The sequence below is a fragment of the Passer domesticus genome, chromosome 3 (genome assembly GCF_036417665.1).
Source record: "Passer domesticus isolate bPasDom1 chromosome 3, bPasDom1.hap1, whole genome shotgun sequence".
Classification (NCBI taxonomy): domain Eukaryota; kingdom Metazoa; phylum Chordata; class Aves; order Passeriformes; family Passeridae; genus Passer; species Passer domesticus.
Window position 1 is genome coordinate 103981510 of NC_087476.1, and position 22726 is coordinate 104004235.

General features: G+C 41.1%; 1 long non-coding RNA gene across 3 annotated transcripts in view; it reads left to right on the forward strand.

Moving 5' to 3' along the window:
• The window catches only part of LOC135297351 (uncharacterized), a 30954-nt gene that overhangs the window by 397 nt on the left and 7831 nt on the right, over positions 1-22726 (forward strand). The window contains exons 2-8 of one of the 3 annotated variants that reach the window (XR_010359366.1): positions 4118-4274; positions 8924-9009; positions 9090-9875; positions 10416-10505; positions 11756-12007; positions 16217-16364; positions 18518-18603. This is a non-coding gene — a long non-coding RNA (uncharacterized LOC135297351). Of the gene's footprint in view, positions 1-4117; positions 4275-8923; positions 10506-11755; positions 12008-16216; positions 16365-18517; positions 18604-22726 lie in introns of all 3 variants that reach the window. The other 2 variants (XR_010359365.1, XR_010359367.1) reach the window with 2 other exon arrangements.

Below are 22726 nucleotides of genomic sequence, written 5' to 3' on the forward strand. Positions count from 1 at the left end.
GTGGGACAATTAGTAAATCTTTCAAGCAATTGCTCTCCAGACCCAGTGGATGGATCTCTGTCCATACCAATGTGCATATTTCCTATGTTGGACTGTGGTCACATTCACCCTCTCTGTTTTCTAAGGCTTTTGAGCTAGAGTCTGGTGAGGTCTGTGGTGGTTGTCCACTAGGTTTGAGGTGAATTTGGATTGTTTTTCTTTAAAGTCTGTAGCCTGCTTCCTGAAACATACCTGAAAAATGTAAACCTGTATGTGTCCATACTAACAGACCACCAGGGAAGAAGGCTGCTGAGCCTTATTTTTTCAGACTGGTCATACTGGAGAGCAGAAAAGATCCAATTCTTTGACCCTGGCTCAAGTCTCCAAGTTGTTTTTGTGAATGTTGGTGCAATCACAATGGCAGAAGCTTTCCAGGATGTTGAGAGTATTTTGTGTGTGTGCGTGTGAAATCCAGAATTTGAAGGAGAGATTATTACAGTTTTGTAACTTGCTTTGGTGTTTGAAGAATGCCAATCATCAAGAGCACAGAGAGACTTTTGTGACTAAATTTCCTTCTCTCCCAAAACAAGTGAGAATTCCAAGAAACAAAAAAGTATACCCACAACACTTGATTAGAAATAAAAGTTAAAGATTTTGTATACTGCATTTCTGAGTTGACCAGCTATGAGACATCAAATTAGGCTTGGGGGTTTTTATCTATGTTTTCAAAGTTTGCTCTCTGATAATTAATCTTGTTTCAAATGTTTTGGCATGCAAAACAACTGCTGCAAATTTAGGACACTATATTCTGCTGAAAAGAAAATTTTGAACAGCTTGCTTTCAGGATTTTTTGTTGTTTTTTCCCCTCCATGTTCTGCTAAAGATTTACTTGTTAAAAATCAGGCATCATGTGTTGGCAAAGTAGTCAAGTAGTTTAAATTGTTCATTCTTTGTTGTTCTCAGTAGATTTGTGTCATGGTTTGTTTGTGCAAACCTTTGCTCAACTCTCATGTGTTTCATGGGTCACCAGTTTGTCTTGCTATTGATAGGAGTGAGACTGTACATTTTGGTGAGTTAGGCAGACAACTTGCAGCTTATTAAACAGAAGTACTTAGTGAAAAAGGGAAAAAAACCAGACTTGTGCATGCCCACAGTACAGTGCTCTTCTTCAGAAATCCTGGAACAGCCATTTTGTTTAACAAGTAAATTTGTGGCAGCAGAACTAATGAAGCCTGGTTTCCTATAGTTTTTTGTCTCATGGGTGATTGACTTTCACTATCTAAGAGGATGTGAGCCCCAGGCAAAGCTTTTCCCATCAGTGGGGTGTTTATATAAGGGATTTCTCCCATGAGGTTTCTCTCATATCTTGAACTCACAACTGCAAGTTTTCTCAGAGCCAGGACTCTGATAGCATCTCTATGCATCTGTCTATTTTCAGGAAGAAAAAGGAGGAATTTGGTTATCATTTACAAGTCTACCAGTGTTAGAAGCTGGTTGGAAATATCATTAAGAAATGGATGGAATGAATACACAGGTGAACACAAAATGAATGATCACATAGGCTCCAATTTTGTAGGAAAGTCTAGTGAAAATAACTTGGGCATAACAGGATGCAGTACTGCAGAATATCAGAGATATTTTGTGTGCCTGAAAACCCTGGTTCAAAGCTTTTCCCATAAGAGAAAGCAGATCTGATGATTTATTTTGAGGTTTTCAATGTTGTGTGCTCAACAGCAGATGTGTAATATCTCCCCAAAATAGTGCTTTTGTCTTTTTCTTTTGGTGAGACCGTAGAACTACCACCATCAGCAGTTAATTAACTATGCCCTTTAATCCAGATTTCATAGTTTTTCACCTCAGAACAGAAGATTTTAATTTCAGCCCTACTATGAAAGCCTGTGCTGGCAAATGTTAAGTCTAATCTTTTAGTTTTCACAATTGCACACTCCTTAATAATTGCATAGGTAATTATCCAGTCAAATGCAAAGTATGCACTATTATTTTTTTAAGAATTATGTTCTTCAGTGCAGTCCACTGAAACAACTTCTAGCACTTCATGTATATATTTGGATGGTAAAGGCAGTCATAAAGAGATAGTCCTAGTGCAGCCAGAATATAGCAATGCCTATATTAAATCCAGTGAAGTAAAATTCTAATGTATCCTTTGATGCTCTGCCTCAGTGATGCAATACAAATGTACATTTTAATGGTACATGGCTTTTATAGTACTTGAACTCTTGGCTGTATTGAAATGCAATTTTTCAATCTTGATGTTTTTGGAACTTGTTGAGAGTGTAATATGCATGGTTTTTATAGGTCCCAGAGAGACCTCCCTCAAACTTTTCTTTTACCTACTCACAGAAAATCCTCCCTTGTTTGGGTGCTATGGAACCCTTGTGAATTAGTCACAGGCAGTGAGGTAAGAAGTGGAGTTTGAGCTAGCTGTCTATATTTTAATTAAATGAGAAACTCCGGATTCTCACTAGACAGATCCTTAGGTTTGGACTTCACTCCTTCTCCTTGGAGTCTGAACTGCTGGAAATTTCCTGACTTCTTTTAAATGACTTGTATTTTTGTGAGAGTGTCCCATGCAATTTTTCAGAACTGCTGAGGAAATAAACTGCTCACAGTATCTAGAACTTTTCAGTCATCTATTTCCAGAGACTTTGGAGAGGTATTAGAGAGTTGTGGTGGAGTAGCACCAGTTCACATATGGGGAAGGTGAGGCACAGAAGATTGAAGTGACTTGCCCCAGATCATCCAGCAGGTAAGAAATAGCACAAGAGTCAGGGGCTCGTAGTTCTACCTTGTGCCACACCCATTCAGACACATTGGCACTCCTCTCCTGCAGCCATCAGGAGAGGAGAAGACATGTCACATGCTAGCAATAAGTACCAGAGGTTTTGACCTTCAGAAATGCCAACCATTTCACCTCTGTGCTTCTTAAAACAGAGTGTCTGAAGAGTAGAAAGAGGTGGAGATTGGCACCATCTGAAATACAGACAGCTTGCACCATTATGCTGGCAAGAGGAAGCTCATGTGTCTGCCTCTATTAGGAGGAGGCGTGCATCCATGGCTGAGTCCATCTTCATGTGATTTTTTTCCTCTCACTCAATGAAAAAAATGCTTTTGAGAGTACGGAATGTGGTTGTGCTGTTTTCTTCTGTGTTCAGCTGTGATGTAGGCTCTCATGGGGGAATGAATTACCCTTCCTTTCCCTCTGTGCAGACACCTCATATTCCTTCAGATACTCTCTGGTCTCATATTTTACTAGATGAGCCATCTCATAATCTTAATCATAACCTAAACAAGCTAGTTTTGTCTGTGTGTACCACAGTAGGAGCCTGAGGAAAACAGACCAAATTTTGAACTTCTGCCCTGGATTGTGTTGTCTTACCTGTGTAACCAGAGGTGTAGAAGTATTTGTGCTGTTCTTCCTACATCCACTGCCTCAAATCACAGCTTTTCAGCAGCCAGAAGATGAACATAGCTCATGGGGTTTTTTGCTTCTTTCACAGGCTTCCTCAGACAGACAGGGAGGCAAAATAACAGATTTACATATTCTTCTGCAAAGGGGGAGGAACAGCAAGAAACTATAGTGGGACTTGACGAGAAACTCCAGAAAGAGAAACTCAGTTCTGATATATTTTTGAATTATTCTTTTTTGCTTATGGCATTCAGAGTGCTAGTGGCACCCATTATATAACATGGTCCCAGCATAGGAACTGAAATGTGAGCTCCAAACAAACAGTAGGGAAGGAGGGGATCTGTTTACATCCGTTTTAAAGGAGAGCACTATAAACATAACATTGAAATCTTCCAGTGGAATTTTCTTAACAGCACTGAAGGGTAAATCTGTATAAGGAACATTGCCCAACAACAGCTCCTACTTTAAAATGTTCGAAGTCCTAAAGCTGTGTACTGTTGTTTTGTGCTGGTAAACCATCTTGTGTGTGTACTCAATTCTTTTTTTCCTCTAACAACCCAAACTGTGGGCCAGGGGAGATCAAGATGAGGTTTTCATTTCATTCAGAGCCCTGGAATCCAGCCCACTGGAACTTGTATCTTTTGAAGCTCTAATAATTAACATTCCTACATTCCTTAAACTGCTGCACTCACCAAAATGTACTTCCTGCAGAGCTGAATAAGGGCAAGGACATTGTCCCACCAGCACACAGAAAAGCATGGCAACCCTCCCTGGAAGGATTCCTGCTGGTGTGGGGTTGATTGAAGAAGAGGATTCACCTGAGCTGGGAGCGGCCAGAAGGCTCCTAGCCCCTTTACAAGTACAGGAGGTATGTGTGATGTGGCTCTCTTTAGTCCTCTTTTTTTAACTTATCTAAGAAATAGTCTATTTCTCATTCCAGGCCTCTGCTTACCGTAGACATGCTCAGTGTCCCTGTTAATCTAAATTTGGAAGCAGATATAAGAGATTTGTCTCAACCCTCCAAAAAGCTGTGATTTCTAACAGCTATTGTGAGGATGCGACTTTTTTTCCCAGACCACTTCCTCCCTCATGGGAAAGGAGGCCAAGTGAGGCCCTAACAGTGACCTAACAAAGACTGTCCGTCCTCTGAATCAGCTCCCGGATAAGCAGAAATCACTTGGAAGTTGCAGAGGGAAGGGAGTGTCAGTAGGTAATGCTTCACACACATTAGAAGAATGTGGCCAAAAGAAGTACCCACAATGCTCTGCTGAAGTGCCAAGGAATCCATTTGGCCTTTGGGTATGGCACAGTCCTTGCTGACCTTCATTCACATGTGATGTCTTGGGGTCTGTAGTGTCACCATGACACACAGTTTACCTCATTTAGAGTTTTCTCAAGCTATGATCTCAGAAAAGTTGTGAAGTCCACTCCCTGTCCCAAGGAAGGACCCGTTAAACCAACATCACTTTGTCATACAGATCTTTCTGGTCTGTTCCTAAATACCGCCCATAATGAGCTCTCCAGACAAACTCGCCAGTGTTTCGTTTTCTTTTCTGTTAGAGGACTCCTTTCCCCAGATTTCTTGTACTGCAAATGAAGCATATTGCTTCTTATCCTGTCTACACTGGACCTGGAAAATAGTTTGTTCCTCTCCTTTTCTTTTTGCAGCCTTATACATCAAAGATTGTTCTCAAGTCTCTTCTCAGCCTTTTTCTCTAAATGACTTGTTTATTCTGTCTTTCCCTGTGTGTCAGGTTTTCTGAACCTCAGATTAGTTTCCACCACTCTCCTCAGGGCTATCTCCATTTGGCTCCATCTGTGAAGTGTGGAGTCCAAATGGGGCAGAGTTCTTCAGCTGAGCTCTTTCCCATGCTGAGAAGGGAAAGCATCTAACCTTTCTATGTGTTTCACAGTCCTACCAGCATTTGCCATTTCAGCACTTAGGCCAACAGCTATTCCCCAATTTGAGGGTGAAGCAGAAATCTCTAACCCATAATCAAAGCAAAGCAGGTACTCAAACATCACATTTCAGATACTGCTGGCTCCAGGTGGACTGGTGGCTGAACCCACAGAGGGATCTCACTTGGCTCCCCTTCTTTCTTTTCTGTCTGCTCAGAAAGGGTGACAAGGTGTGGCTTGCCAAGGCAGGCTGCCAACAGCTGAAATTTCCTGTACAGCTGTAGAAATAAATAACTATTGAGCATGCCTGGTTCCCATCGCTCCCTTTCCCTGGCTCTGCTTTGCCCTTTCTAGCTGAAGTATCCTACTTTGCCAGCTGCTTGTGGGGAGAGACACCTAGGATCACAGAGTGCGCTCCCAATTGCTTCCATCTCTGTTCTCATGCCCACTTGTTTTTGGAAGGACACAGATGAGATTTGTGGGATGTTTGGTGCTGCATGGCTAGTGCCCACCCTTGATATGCTGGGCTTTTTCTGGTATGACCTGCTTAGAATCACAAAAGCTGTGGCTTGGCTACATATATAGGGCTTCACAATGCCAGAGATAGCTTTTCCTGTGTCATCTTAACTAATTAAGAACAAAAGGAAGGTGATGGAATGATTGACTGTCCGTGCTCTAGATGCTATTAGAGACTTTAATTCCATACTAATTGATTGCAAATATCCAGTGACTGTGGACACAAATATGCTATGATTTACTCTCACCATGGGTTTCATTTAGGTACCTAATGTCAGTCTGTGGTACCATACACAGTCTTTGAAATGCAGCTTTTATAACTATTCTTTGCTGTAATGAAAACCAGAATTCTTTCAAGAGCTGAACAATAAGATTGTTAGTCATTTGTTTTTTCTAGCTAAACTTCCAGTGACAAAATATTTAAGGCATATAGTGCAATTGGTTTTCATCTGAGAGATGGGATGGATGATACCAGGTTATAAAATGTATATTATTCCTTGTACATACAATTTTGTATTATGTAAGTAAATGTATTTTTAAAAATATAGTGGGAAATCTTTCAGTCAAAACAAATATGTTCTATGTGTTTACAGAACCTAAGGATCTGCTCTTTCTGCCTTTTTATTTTAAATCTCTGTGGCTTGAACTTGATTTTCTAAGTTTCCATAAGACTGTCCAAATTGGTTTGCTCTTAGAGCCATATTTTAAAGTTTATTTTCAATTTCTCTTGCAGTCTATCTAGTATTTATCAGTTCCAGGAAAAATCTTGACAGATTGACTGTGTCATTTTTCAATGCAGTGTGTTTTTAGTGGCTTTATACTTCTTGTAGATAGAGCATAATTGTGTGTTGTTTAGCTGGCAGACGAGAACTTCACTTACAAGAAAAGAAGGTAGAGACACAAAATTCCAACAGCAAACCAAAGCTATAACAATGTCATGAAATAATGCAAATATAATTGTGATGAAATTACTGCATGAGATTTTATAGCTCGTGTGATTAGCTGTCCAGCTGTTTTTGGGAGGCAGGGCTGGAGACCAGCTGTGGGACCTGCTCACATAACGTGACATAGGGATAGAAGTTTCAATCCATGGCTTCTGGGCTGAAGTGTCTCACAGCAGTAGAACTTCAGGTTCTCTCCTTAATAAGTGGGGAGAGGGAATAGCAGCAGTGATTCTCAGGAGGCAGAGGCAATATTTTCTGTGGAATTACCAGGCAGACTGGATGGTAGATGCAGGCAGCCATTTGGTGTGCAGCAGATTGGGACTACTCCAACACTTTTGTCTTAGGAAAGATGTAAAAATATGTCACTCTACAGGAAGACAGTTTTGTGGGCAGCAACATTACTGAGCTCTAATACATAACTTTCTGTCTTGTGGGTAGATCTTGCCTGATCTGCAGTGCAAATGCCAATGAAACCTGTCCCAGATCTTGGATTCCCACAATATTTCACATTTACTGATGTCTAAAACTGTTGCTATTTTGCAGTGGAGCTTCTCCTCATTTCAGTTTAACAGCCTTGTGGAACTGAACACATTTGACATCTCTGCTCCTCTCAAAAGGCAATTGAAGTTGGCCGTGTCCACAGAAGTTATTAGGGGAAGACACATCATGATTACAATTTTTCAATATCTTAGGAAACAAGGCCAAGAATAATAATGGTATGATTCTTCTGGATAAAATCATATCAGGATGTTGTTAGATACAAACTCTCCAGGTTTGGCAGGATCTTGTTTGGAAAATGAATTATGCATTGTAGGGGTTCTCTGTGAAGTCAGTTGTCTGCAGATTCCTTGGTAGGACAGAGCTTTACCTTCTGCTCTTCCCCATATGAAGGACAGGTGATGAAAAAGATATGGATTTACTTATTTAGATTATAGGAAGTCAAAGGGGAAATTAGTTCAGATGGTTTATCTACTTTGAACATTATATACAGAATGTTAAATGGCCAATGTTGGAGGGAGCTGATTGTAAAATTAAGAATAAAAAAAGCAAAAAGTAGAATAGGAGTCTACTTTTTCAAATATTGAGTAAATCCTTAACACAGTAAGCAATGCCTGCAGAGATGTTTAGCACATGCTCCCCTTGAAGTATCTTTTAACTGCCGAAATAAGTCACCTGAATATCTTTGAAAGAAGGTACTTAATTGCCTTTCAGAACAAATCAAAGTTAAGCAATGGTAGGAAATTCTTTGTACTATCTTATAATGAATGTATAAAACCCGGGGTTGCTTCCAAAGTAGACAAAATCATTTAGTAGTTTAAGCAGATCTTTCAGGGAAAGCTGGGTTTTTTAAATTTCATATCCTTCCCTCTCCCTCCCCAATGCAACCCTTCCCCCCCACCTCCAAAAAAAAAAAAGGAAAGGAAAGTGGAGCAAACACTAAAAAACAGGTACATGTTTTCAAAATTACAAAATTTTAATAGTCTGAAAACAATAGGTTGGAGAACACTTCCAAAAAACTTGCTGGCACTCTGATCACAGGTCAAAGAACTGGTGGATTTTAAAGGCAGGAGAGGTTAAAAATATTCATCTCTTTCAGCTTTCCTTATAGGACAAACCATAGAATTTCACCCTGCAGTTCTTGGTTTGTACCTAGAACATTTGAGCCAGGTGTAAAAATATTCAGTATTGACACAAACTTGAAGTAAATGCTTCATTTCCTCACAGCAGAAATATGCATGCTTTACAATTTGAACTTACCTAAATTTCTTTTGTAGCCATGGGATCTTGTTATGTCATTATGTCCAGTGTTAAAGCATCTGTCTTTGTAATGTGAACACCAGTGCCTGCACTGAGGTGAGGATATGAGCTCAGCAAAATGAGATTAACACCAAAATGTGTGTCACAAGCTCAGAATGCATGAACATTTTCCAAAAGCTGAAGTATCTCATGAAGCCTGGAAACAGGGGATCTGTTGAGTTACCAGCAACAGAGGTGAAAGATCAAGTTTTAGTACCAATTACTGGTTTCCCATGTGCCTCTCCTTAATGGTAATATCCTATGGGAGACTGTGATTTAACATAGCCACCACACTGACACATAAGAGCTACATCTGAGGAGAGAGAAAACAGTGGTTCAACTCTTTGTCTCTTCTTTCCAGAGCTGGGAGAGCTGACAGAAACCAAGTATGTCTGGTCACTTCTATCACCAGAAACATGATTTGTCATTTTTGCTGGGGTTACAAAGGTAACTAACGTGATTCTGTATCTTACATGGATGAAAATATGTTTTGAAGATATGCTTGATATCTCTCATCTCCTTTCTAGCATACAGAGTCAGCATGAATATGAAGTCTTAGGTAAGCAACAAATTTTTGATGAAAATTCTCCATCTAGAAGGAGGGAAAAGCTGAAAAGTATTCAAGAAATGGTTAGTGACATTTTGATTTTGAAGCTCAGGATATCAGAGGACATCAATGATCTTCAAATACTGCAATGAAGAACTTTGGGCACACAGAATTCATTAGTATTTTCTCAATGAAGCGTCCAATTGATTGCTCTTTAGTACTTTGCCATTTTAATTTTAATGGTATGCTTCCTGTCTGGTAACATATGCAAGATTTACTGCGAGCTTTGAGCTTCAGGGCATAGGTGTTCAAACTGGAAATACCCAAAATACAAAGCCCACACTTTGCTCCTCCCTGTCCTACAGTCATCAAGTCCATCTCTTTTTGAGGTGTCTGAATTTCTATGTTGCACACCTCTGACTGGAGCTTCAGCAGCACGCACTTTTTTGACAGTGCTTGGCATGGTCCTGCAGCCCTCAGAAGGGGCACAGTGCAATCAGCAAGCTGAGCACCTCTAACACGAAGCCAGCTGGATCAGGCTGCTGCAAACATGGATTGGACTCCCTCAAATTGCTCACTGGGACCATGTGCCACTGCTCACATTAAGCTGAGAGCACCCACCCTCAGCAGATATTAGACCAAAGCTCAGGTGGATATGTATATATGATATGTCTTTTTATTAAAAAGAAGCTATAAATGATCTCTGGCATAGATACCAAGACAAGAACTCCGCTCCCAAATGACTGCCCTGACCACTTGGACAAAGGTGAGCTCTGTCCTGCACTTACTGTATCTGGCTTGACCTGAGGAAGAGCCTGAGCTTGTGTCTGGCAGAAACCTGGCAGTAGGAGTGCAGCGCAGCCGTCCATGGGCATCTGATGTCCTGTTCCCCCAGGTTCATGGGTAAAAGCCTCTGGGAGCCAGGATAGCTGCAGGATGCCATGGGACACGTGGCTCTGAAGAGACCAGGTCAAGTCATGCTGGGCTTGATAGCTGTCCCAGCAGGCTGGTCCATGGGGCAGCTCTGGTCAGAGCCTGCACCTCAGCAGTGACCCCCAGGCTGTGTTAGCTGGGGTATCTTGCTGTCCAGGGTCTAAATGTGGTCAAGCATTCTATAAAGGAAAGATCAAATTGTGCGGTTTCATCATCTGAAAGTAGGGAAAAAAGGGAATGTAATGAAAAATGGGGAAATTAGTCTTGGTGCATGTGTGGGTCAGTCTGCTTTTTTGTTTTCAACCACTTAATTAGAAAAGGACACATTAAAATTGTTTAATGATTCCAAGACAATGTATTCTTCTGTGTTCAGGGGAAGTTGGGAGAAGTTCAGGTGACAAGTAAAATTTGAGTTGTACCTGTGTAGCTGTGACTGAAATGGGAGGGTTCTGCCTTCTACAAGGTAAGTTAACACACACAGCAGTGTCATCATTTCTCTAGTGCAGATGGGGCCATTGACCTGGGGAACTCGGCTTTGTGTCTGTGTTTGCCCTGTCACACAGCCAGTGTTTGTCTCTGCAGTTGCTTTTCACTAGTTTTGGTTTCTCAGTAGTTTTGGTTTAACCCATTTACTGACAGCTATGGTATCCTCTATCCTGGAGCAGGAAAACAGGGAATGCTTTTCAGTTTGCTGAATCTGTCTCCTCTTGTATACATTACTGCTTGTTTTGTTGATCCTTTGGTGCAATATCAGTCATGTCAGTAAAAAAGAGGAAAGCATCAAAATTTCCTACTGCAGGCAGAGACTCGCACACAATGCCTAAACTGGATTTGTCTAAACTTCTGCCTTTTCATTCTTTCTCAGATGTTTTGTGGGGAAGTTGTTTGTGTTCTGACAAGCAAACTATTGTGTGTGTTTGTTTGTTTGTTTGCTTTTTAAGTATTAGGTATTTTTAAAAGTTCATTTTTTTTTATGCTCCAATGACTACCCAAATTGCTACAATCCGTTATTTGCCTGGAGGATTAGGACTAACATTTAGAATAAAGTGCCTGGAGTGCCTCTTTGGTTATTACAGAACTACCACATGAAGTATTATTTGGTGGCAATTTTATGATGTGCCTAAGTGGAATAAAATGTCAATTTTATTAAAAAAGGAATGCACCCAAGGATACTGCAATGGGACCCTGATACAAATGTTTTGCAATAGAACACATTCTCATGAAGTGATTTAGTCTCTCAGCTGGGACTTAACTCCCAAGGAGAATTCCAGAATTGTCACTTACTGACACTGGTTTATTTTCAGTGGAGAATGCTGACTTCTCAGAAAAGGAGGAGGGGCAAGAACCATCTCATTTGTTTTATCCTTGTGTTTGGTGGGTCAGGGCAAAGTTATTTGGGGGCAATTGTGCTGCATTCCTTGTCAGATACTCATTCCTCAAGTGCTGAGCAGGGAAATTTAGTGCTTTCACTTGGGCTAGTTAAAAATAAATTGTGTCAGAGGCTAGAGATGCATTTTATATGTCTCTTGTAAACCTTACAGTCAAAAATCTCCATGAGCTGTGCAAATGTGCTGCAATCCTGTTAACATCTGGCAAGCAGCAAACAGAAAAAAAAAAAAAAAGTATAAAAAAGAAACATCTTTACCATAATATTGCAAGGCAAGTTTTTAATTAGCTGGGGTTGGGTTGTTTTTTCCCCCTTATTTTGTATAGGCCTGAAGTGATCAGCAATTTCTTAGTTGGAAAATATGCTGCTTCCACTGACAGTTCTGGTTACAGTGTAACTCCAGCTACTGGACTGTCCTGTTTGAAATGAATTGTTATTGCTGCATTTTGGAAAACAGTTCTTGAGACTGATGGGAGTGGTGCAAGCTTGCAGGACTGTGTCTGGAGTCAACATGTGCCACTAGGTGATGCACAGATGAATGACTCTTTGAACTTCAGGTGCCATAGAATGTAAATCAGGTAAGTCACAGGCAGAAACACACATTTCTGGAGAGCTATGTCAAAACTGGAATCCATTTGAGTTCTAATTAATGAAATTAGAAAAGCCACTATTGTCATTATTTTCCCAGAGAAGGATGCTTTTCAAATGATAAAACATGTGTTATGGCTGCTGTTCTTGTGTGTAGGTGTGTCTATGTATACACAGACCTAAGCACAGAGGAAACTGAGCCATTTCTTCTGGTTTTTAACTCATGCCTAAGAAAAAGACAAATTCTAATTTATAAACCAGACATGTTTCTTTATAATAAATCCAACTTACACTTAAAACAAGCTTTGAAATTTTTCAATATTTGTATCTTTTTGGGAGAAGATGTCCATGCTTCATGCTCAGAAAATTCAGATATCTTTTAAGTGCACTTTCTCAGAAAGTGCAGAAAAGACTTTCCAGGTGGATTATCCATTGCATCTCAGGAGCTCTGAAGATTGTCAGTACCTATTTTACTTACATGTGCGTGTCTGCTTGGTAGCCGGAACTGCCCATTCTCTTCTTTTCAATGAATTAATGTTTAACTTTAAACCCAGCATGAGTCTAGCAGGGCTCAGGCTGGACACCTCCTGAGTGCTGTGCACAGCCCTGTGTGAAGTAACCACTGGCTCCAGCAGGAGTCACAGCCTGGGACATGCAGGTGGTCATTTCTGGCAATCCTAACTCGCTGCATCAGTGGGTAAAGTCTGTGACAATTTCTCTTTATAGCAGTACTTCTCATGACTTTAAAAGAATTTACTGGCAACGTGGAACTCAGTTAGTAGCATTTAAAAGTAACACGCTTGCTAAAAGTGATGGGAGAGATGTTTCTTGCATTTTTAACTGAAGGGAGTCCACAGAAGAGGATGATTTTGGTTTCCCCATGTTCATTGTCTTCCCTTTCCTGCCCTGCACACTGACTCTCTTGCTGCACAGGGATGGCAGAACTGGTGATTGTGGGGGGAATGCAGAAAAGTTTGGGCAGAAGGGCAAAAGAAGAAGGGGTGGAGATTGAAAGGCAGTGAGCATTATTTCCACTGCCTACAGTCTTCCATGAGACAGCAAGAGTTTTGAGAGGATCCCTGCTCCTTGAAGATATTCGACTTCTCTAAAGGCTGCTGAGAAAGAAAGGGAGCAATAGAGAAGACCTGCACATCCTTACCTGATGGAATGTCTGACCCTGATGTTGGGGCAATGCCTCAATTTTGAGTCTTCCTTAGGCAGCTTCAAAATACTGGCAACTCCCCTTGAAGAGCATTAGGGTTTATGGATTTTGGAGCAGGTAAACTCCAAACTAAACTCCAACTAAGTAAGCCACTTGGGTATGTAAATGAGATCTTTCTTTCTTGAAGGTGAACATGTAACTAAACACTGATGAATCAGGAGCTGAATTATCATAAAATTAGTCAGTGATGCTCTTGTTTCACTGGAATGGAATGTGGTGTGACCAGTTCAATGTATGTTGTGATACACTGAGGGACTGGAACTGTATAGGTCCAAAGAATCAACTGCAGAGCTTAAAGTAGCAAAATGCAACAAAAGTATTTGGGAGCTGCAGTTCTTAGAAGAAAGCACTCTCCAGTGTGTCTGTGCTTAGGCAATTTCTTCTTTCTTTTCCCTCACTATCTTCAAGGTTCTGCTGGGATAACTGTGAGGCATCGCTGTCCTTCATTGTCCTCTGCCTCTGCAGAGCCTTCTGAGCATCGAGATCAGGCAGGTGTATCTGTGTCAGGTCACAAAATATGGGGGAGTTAAATCAGAACATTCTAAAGGTCTTAACAGATGCCAAGCAGCCATATTCAGAATTACCAACACCTTTATTTTTATCTTACTCTATTTGTTTTCAAGCTCGAACATGTGTGTACACTAAGATTAGAACTATTTGCATGCCAGGTTCCAGAGTTCAGTTATTTTTGAGTTAACTCTATAAAAATAAATATTGTTTTTTAAAAGTGTGTGGCATTTGATCAGGAGAAGAAAGGGAGATGATTTTATTTAAAGCAGAAATACACTTTTTCTTTCAAATTGGTTAATTAAACAAAGAAAAAGCTATGCATGGACATCAAGCACAAAAAAGGTGGTATTGTCTGTTGCCTTTCTCCCTTCTCCAAAGATAAAAATTAGTCTAATTTCTGGATCTATGAGAGCTGGTCCTCATCACCATTATGTGAAGTCTGCTATACAAGGAATCTGCAGCACTTCAAAGAAGTAATGGCCCAATGAACTAGTGCCCCATGCTTCTGTACCAACATTTATCTATTTTATTTTTTTCTAGTTTTCCAGTTCCCAAATAGATTGAAGTACACTTGAATGAAATATCTAACCAAACTTTTCTGATATGTAAGATATTTAAGGGGTAGATTCCATATGTCTTGCAGTTAACATCTGCTTGCAGATGTAGCTCACGTGTTTGTGCATGTAAAAACAGGGCTTTCCACTCACCTAATAGATTTCTTAATAAGACTATTGATGGCATAATCTATCTTATAAAGTCCAATGGCTATGAATTCTTCTTAGGCCTAATCCTGAATTTATAGCATTTTTATATATGAAGGTCAGAAACAGGAAGAAATGTTCTGTAGGTTCAGGGAAGTAGTACAGCCACTGACTGTGGCTGCTACTGTGTTGGGCTGGCTGCAGTTACAGCCAAGCCCCTGCAGAAGAGGGTCTCTATTTCTATGTGATTATTAAAACCAGTGGTCCAGATGCAGCATATGGCTCAGGAAATCCCTAAACTCCTGATTGTCGGAAACACAGAGGATATTAACAGGGGGGTGTGTGGAGAGGGAATCACTCTGAATGCACCCTGTTCTTATATTCTTTTCCTATGCATCTGCCTTTGTCTGCTGTCTGAGGCAGGATATTGGGCTGGATGGACCTTTCATCTACCCGGGGGTGGCAGTGTTCTGTGTTTGGGGGGTGGAGTGGGCTGTGGCTGTAGAGTCCCATCATCCAGGATCTGACGATCCCAAATGTGACTTTCCTCTCCTGCCTAAACCTTCATGCCTGTAGTGCTTCATCTGCTTTCCCCAAATGCTGCTCACAGCAGAAATGCAGCACAGGGGGAGGAAAAAAGTTGGCCCCCTCCTCAAGGGCTGTGTATTTTTACGTATTTATTTTGGCTTGAACGGAGATTTTTTTTTTCTTTTCCCCTCTGAATAGGAAATTCAGAAAAGTGACATCATTTTTAATCCCTGACAGTTTATGGGCTTTGAAAAAGTTCTGGATAACACTGAGCAATTAAGATGCCATTTTAATAGTTCTTTCAAGTGAAATCAAGTGAGTAATTAAATAAAATTGAATGAGGACCATGTCAGGCCACCCACAAGCTCTCATATCCGCTACAAATAGATGAATAAGTTAGAGTGTGGGACAAATGCTGTGTCTAAGTGGTCCTATTTATGTGTTATTGGATGACTCTAGGAATGAGGCTTTCAGCTGGAAGATTTGTTTCCTTTGAACAATGTTTCCAAGCAAGAACATGCATGATTGTCAATTCCTATTGAAACAGCAGTAACTTTCCCATCTTTTTAAATTTTTTTGTGGTAGTGTTAATTCCATTGTTTTGTACAGATGGTCTGCTGTAAAAGTCACAGAACATAAACAGGATTATTTGCATTAAATGCTGGATTCTAATTTCTGCTGCCTAGTTATTAGTATGATGATATATGAATGCGTTTTGAAAGTTGCTTTAGACTGCAAGCATGGGGTATGGCGTTACACAAGGTTTGTATTCATTCTGCACAGATAAAAAAACAAAGTGGAGACAAAGGGAAAACAAGTAGTTTTGAAATATACAATAAATAATTAAGTAGGTACTGGTATCTCTCAGTTGTAGATCAGTTCATTTTCTTAGGGTGAAAAAGCCTTCTTTTAGGCTTTTCCAATCTTACATGTTAAATTTTGTGCTAGGATTTCTCACTATAATTACAAGTATTAAGTGGACACTTTATTTCTGAAGTCCATTCTTTGTACTTTAACTGGGATACCTAACCCTGTCTTATATCTATGCAAAATGGTGATAAAATATTGATGTTTTTAAAATGTCCCATTTGAAGTTAAGACAGGGATATTAATACCATGACATATGGTGAGAGCCTTGAAAACTTGACTTGCACCTACAGCATTATTTGTACTGAGGCATAGGGGAGGCAGCAGCTAAAAGCAACAGCCAAAATAATCTCATTGTATTTCACATACAGGTTCACAGAAAAACTCGTGTTATTCCTCAAGAATTTCCTGTGTAGGACACCTTCTGAGCACAGCTGATGGAGTGGCTACCAGATAGCACTCCCTGCTCATCCCACACAAAGTCATGTCAGGGAATGAATGGATCATTACTTCAAGCCTGTAGGTGCTACCCTGGTACAAATATATACTTGTTGTTTTCTTTCTCTCCTAAAACATGCTTTTCTGGTTTTACTTTAAATTTGGGACAATACAGGCCCCCTCTGGTGGTCAAAATATCTTGTGTACATTTCTACAGTATTTGACTCTAAAGATGTTTTGCTGAGGGGCCAAAATGTCTGCTTTACATTTTAAAGTAATACAACCATAGTTTGTTCGTTTTTCTAAGAAAACCACTGGAGTGAGCCAAAACTGGAGGAGAAAAATGCGTAGGAGAGGTGTTCCAGTGTGTGTCAGGTCCCAGGAATGTGGTCAGTGGCACTGACGGGTGCACACAGAGAGTAGCTGCAAAATTCATTGCACCAACTCTCCCTGCCCAGCTGGCGCTCCGGAGCAGGGATGGTGCTGGAATGCCAGAGCTGGGCCCCTGCTGGAGGCAGGACGGTGCCTTAGGGAGAAATGGGAAACAAAAGGTTACTGCCGAGGACAAAATACCTGTTTAATTTCACAGGCTGCTCTTTCTCTGGTCACTGGAAACCACAGGCATACTGGATGAGGCATGGGGAGGTACAGAAAGCAAGCATAGGTTGATTTATTGGTTTCAGTGCCTCCTCTTAATTTGGTGCTAAAAATACCCAAACATTTGGACATACAAGAGTGTTATGATATGCAACATTTAAATTTAGAGGAAGACTCTTCTTAGCACTATGCATTTTCCTCTAATACATCTGCATGTGAAAAAGTGGCATTTCCCTTTGCTGTTGTGCTGGTGTTGTCGTCTGTGGCAAGGTATTTCAGTGGCATCCGATTTCCAGGAGGTTGAGACAGTTTCTGAAACTGCTGGGGAAATCAAACATTTGAAATCACTATGGCATCTTTAAAAGCAGCTATCATCTTTGTCATGAGGAAGATAACCCCAATGGCTATCCCAAATCAGTCTCAACAGACACCAGACAGGGCTCCTCCTTCCCTTCTGAATCTGGCTGAGTCTTGCACGTTGCACAAGCTTCCACTGGCATTTCTTAGCCTGTTCCCTAAGCCCTGGCCTTGACTCTCTGTCTGCTGCCTCCCAGCAGCCACACATACCATCTGCCACTCCAAGGATAAAAGAGTCCTGTCAACACAACAGCTGACCAAGAAAAAGAGTCATTCACCAATGTGTTTATTCGCTGAAGAGCACTCGATCAATTCTATCAATGGTGACAAAGAGGATTTAATAGAAACATACAATAATTCTGTTGCTGTTTTAAAACCCCACTAGCCACAATAATGGTTGCTGAAGCACTTATCATTGTCATGTGATTCCTATTAGCCCATTCTCAAGGAAGCCAAGGAAGAGGGATTGTGCTGTTTCATAAAACTTGTTATTTAAAAGTTTGTAATGCAAGTGTTGGCCTCCCAGAATCCCCTGCTTTTCTCCATCTCCTAGTAGCTCTTCTGCATGCCTCTGGACTGCAAAAAAATCACTTTGTGCCACTGTGACATTTTAAAACTGCGAGCAGGAGTCATCCTGGCCAAAGGCTTCTGAATGGTTGGGTTTTTTTCTGTAGTAAGTTTGAAGGCCCTGCACAATGTGCTGGTAGGTTTGTATTGTCAGTAGCTTTGTGCTGCCATCAGAAAAGAGACAAGCTGCCAGAGTTTAGGGTATGGGGTTTTTATTCCAGTTTAATTAATTTCTATGTCATAAATAGATAATTCCAAAGTAGAAAGTTAGAAATGGGTATGAAAATTTTTATTTGTTCTTTTCAATGTAGGATTAAGTAAATAATATTTTTAATGAAATTTCTCTTAGTTATACAGGTACAGCCATTTACCATGTGAATAAGCAATACTTGCTCATAGGGTTGTGAAGAGGATAATGGCTTTAAGAAAGAAAATGAAAATGAGATTATGGCTGATTTTATGGAACTTTCTTTTTCCAAATTTCAAATGCTGTATTATTTAAAAAATAGGGGGTTTTTACCTTAAAAAATGAAGACACTATTCATATCCAACCTTCAGAGTCCTTCTCCTTTACTGAATTGAAACAGTTATTAAAGTCTTGTTATCAAAGTCTTTTTTATGTATCAGACTCTGAACTTAGTCCTTAACCTCATTTTGATGAGCTAAATAGTCGTAATTACTGGGCTTTCTCATAAATTATGTTTATTTTCCAGGTAACTGATTAGCAGTGCTCCAGCTACATGAAATGGAAGTGTTAAGGTGCAACTCATGCCAGGACTGTGGCATGGTTATGGAAGAGGTGAGTGCCCAACCCATCTTCTATCATGGCCTTGTTTCACCCTACAAGCAGTGAGCAGTGGGATTCCTAGGGCACCAATTTTGTCTTCTTCTGATTATTCCTGGAATTCCCCTTTGCTGGCTTTTATTCAAACAATGATTTTGGTATGGAGCTTATAGAACAAGGAAGATTGGTCACATCCATGTTAGAAGCTCTTGTGGATTTTCTCTGAAGTTACTGTAGTTTATCAGCATCCCTTTAGAACTGCAGGCACTAGGTCAGGACAGTATTCCAGCAGTATTTGCTCAGGACTGTGTGCAGACACCCGATAGGCATCCTACTGGATCCAACCCCTGTATCTGCTCATGTATCCAAGAGCAGCATTGTCTCTTTTAGCAGCATCTCACCCTGGGAGCTCCTGTTCAGCTGACGGAGCAGCATGACTCCAATATGTCTCCAGCAACCTAAGGCTCATGAAAGAGACCCCTTTTTTTCCCAACTTCAGTTAATCATGAAGGGAAACAAGATTACATTGTGGTCTTTTTAACCTTTTTTTTTTTTTTTCCTGGGGACTAGCTTCATTCCTGTGCCCCAGAAACAAAGACCTTAGGTATGAATGGCTATGTGGCTGAAAAGATCCATTCTCTTTCTTTGTTCAGGGCAATATATAACAGATGCCAGTAAAGGTATTGAAAGAACTTTTGGTATGGGCATATGCATTCCTTTGACTGGGTGCTTGCATGCGAGAAAGTTTATGTAATTATGATAGTAAGAGCTGATATTTGAATACTATCCTTGCTGCAAACTACTAATTAAAGTTGAACAGGACTGCCCTATTTATCCTACCATTGGTACTGAGAGCTGCTCCAAAAAACTGTTCAAAAGATCAGTGAAAAAAAAAAAAAAGCTAAGAAAAATACAGTATGCAAGTGAGTAAAGTGAGTAGTGGGCAGAGGGTAAATGGCAGGTATATCCAAGCTGCTGTGAGGTTCCTAATTACTGTAAGATAGTGTACTCATGGACAGAATCTGGCTGAGATTCTCCATCCTTCTTCCTCACTACTGCTGTTGGCAGCTCCCCAGGCTGCCAGGAAAGCCCAGGGAAACCCAGCCCCAAGGTGCTGTGTGCTGCATGCCCAGCAACCTGAACATCAGAGGCTGATAAAGATGTCAGGTCACGATCAAGGGACAGAAAGAATTAAGTAAGGAATTTCACAGCCACACACAAGGGTGGTGCTGAGGAAGAGGGAATAGAGACAAAAAGGATTTTTCAGTAGAAGTGCCCAGCTTACCAGCAAGATCAGCTGAGGACAGAAAAGGAAGTTGAGTTGAGCTGGTAGATCTAAACAAAACAAGCCAGGAGCTGGGCTGTAACATAAGGATGATCCTCCATGGCAGCAGGCAAAGGAAGGCAGAAGCATGCACAGGCTTCATTGCTCCATTGTAAACTCCCTTGTAGTGCTCTGTACTTGGCAGGCTCCCGACTCGCCCTCGGTGCCAGAGGATTTTCCTGGCTAAAGCACTCTGCTGGCAGATGCTCCCCCACTCAGACCCAGAGATACCATCTCCCAAACAGCCTTGTGACTAAGAGGAGGATGACTATATTATCATTAGGGGTATCCTGAAAAATGTAGGTAGGAACGCTGGTTACAGGAAAAGCTTTGAATATTGCCATGCTCGCAGGAACAGAGAGCTTTAACGTGTGAGGTTACTCACCTTAAAGACAGGGATTACTTCAGACCATCAGTTTGTAATGCTAAGGTAGGAAAAAGTAAAGCTAAACTCCCTATTAAAGCTACATTTGGACAGCATCCTCTTCAAGGCCTTCATGGGCTCATGATGCTGCAGGCCGCAGTACCCCAGCTGTGGTGTTCACCATGGACACACAGAGATGTTGTCTGTGGCTTTTCAGCCCAGGCAGAACCCCTGCCTGAGTAGAGACAGCTTTTCCCAGCCAGGCTGGCAGGACTGCTCTCTCTGCCTGCCTGTCCTGTTTTTCAGGGCACTGGAATATCACATGGTACTAAGGGGATTATGTCATGTCTTCCCCCTTTCTCCTGCCTGCTTCCCACCCTTAAGTTCACTTGATTAATATTTCTATTGTATACTTTAATTAGCACAATCCTGGCTGCAGGCTACCTTTCCCTGTTCCTGGCCTCTTTTAATCACAGCAGTTTATATAATATACATTATATTTAAAATGTTAATTGTGTAAGGACCTTTTAGGATTTTTAATGTTTAGCTTGCTGTGACCTTTGCACAGGATCTGCCTGTGACATAAATTCAGCATACACCAGTTTGTGGTGGCAGGCTGCCAAAACTACCCTGCCTCTTATCACCTCTTCCCCTTACAGTTTGTTAGGTTTCTGGGAACCACTGCCACAGGTGTTAATGCAGTGAAACCCTGTCTGTATCTGTTCCTAAACACCTATCCTGTGCTGTGCCAAATTAAAAGGTTGCTTTTGACTGGCATCTGAGAGGGTCTGCATTTATGGCACAGCAGAGGCTGAGAATAGAGTCTAGCCCAGTGATCTGGAGTAGAGGTCTCCATCTCTCAGGAAGGGTGCAAAGAGGGGCTCGTGTACCCACAGGGATTTGCCAGCCCCTCGAGAAGTGCCTCCAGTGACTTTGTGCTGCTGCAAACTCTGAACTCCTGCAGCAGCCTGAGTCACACTGGTGGGGGCAGGGGTCGGCAAGCCCAGTGACCAAGGCAGCTCACTCTGCTCTTCCCTGTCTGTAATGTGAGTGCTACTGAGAGGTACCAGTGATAAAGCAGTCCTGACAATGACAATTGTGTCATTTCACGGTGCCAACCTAAGCATGCAGTGACAGAGGCAGATCTCAAAAGAGGGTGACTTCTGGCAGTGAAAAAAAGAAAAAGCAACAGTGAGCAGCTGGGAGGGTGCCCAGGAGCTTCAGTCTGTGACCCAGTTCAGCTGCAGATACAGCAACACACCCAGGCAAAGCCTCATTACCATCTTTATAAATTTCTGCAATAGCTGGGTGTTGTCTGAAGGTTTGCCTTGAGCACGCCCACACAACTGAGCCTCAGCTGAGTTGGGCTGTAGAATACACAGGGAAAAGTAACAATGCTTCTTTTTAAGAAACAGATCAGCATCTGAAATAAGTCCCTGTGCTTGACTTAGCCAAACCAAATTCCTGGTGTCTGGAGTTTTGTCTATCTGGTGATAGCAGGATTAGATGCAGTACGCATGAATATACTGCGTGACCATGCAAAACCAAATAGGGCCACAAAGTTAATTGTGGCTTAATTAATCCAGTCTGCTGCTCCACCAAGTTTTTGATTATTTGTCCATCTTTAGATTTTCAACAAAGCATTCCTGCACTGTTGGATGCCTTCAGAAAAAGAAGAAAAAATGTATCTTCCTTTCCATTTTGGAACTTTGGCTTGATTTCAAGCCATTTTATTCAATAAAATAATTTTTTTTTGTTTATTAACAACACATTTGGCATGTCCATTTTTCAGGACTTTTTTAAGATTCGAAATTTTTGTGAATTTCAAAGTGAAGAACATGAAATATTTTTTACACATAGCATATAAAACTAAAGCAGTTTGAAAACATGTTTTAGCTAAAGACATAAGCGTGTTCCTGAAATATTAAATTTACTTGTAAACTTTGTTGAACAATTTCAACTTCATGTCTCAAACTCCAGCTTTTAAAAACATATCTATCTTAACTACAAGATGGTACTTTTGCCCACTCACAACATTTGACACTGGGTATTTTTTTCCCTCATGGTTATTTGGTATAAAAGGCTAAAAATAAAAGCATATTGTTCTGAGCATTGTGGACAGCTTTTCCAGACGGGGAAAATTGAAGGTTTTATGACTTAGGAAAGCAGAGTTCCCAGAGGGCTGGTCTGCTTTTTTTCCATTCTTCCCTTTAGGATTTTCTGAAAACATTTCACTTGCTGTTGACTCTGCAGTACATTTCCAGTCTGGTGTTTTTAGGGTTCTGTGCGCACCTCCCGCGCGCGCCCCACGCACAGCATGGAGAGCACCATCACTCACTCACACATGACCCAAGATTCAAACTGCTGCAGGGGCCTGGTTTTGGTTTTCCCCTTCCCAACCACTAGGCAGAAATTTGCTCTCTGCTCAGAATGGGTTAAGATGAGTGCTC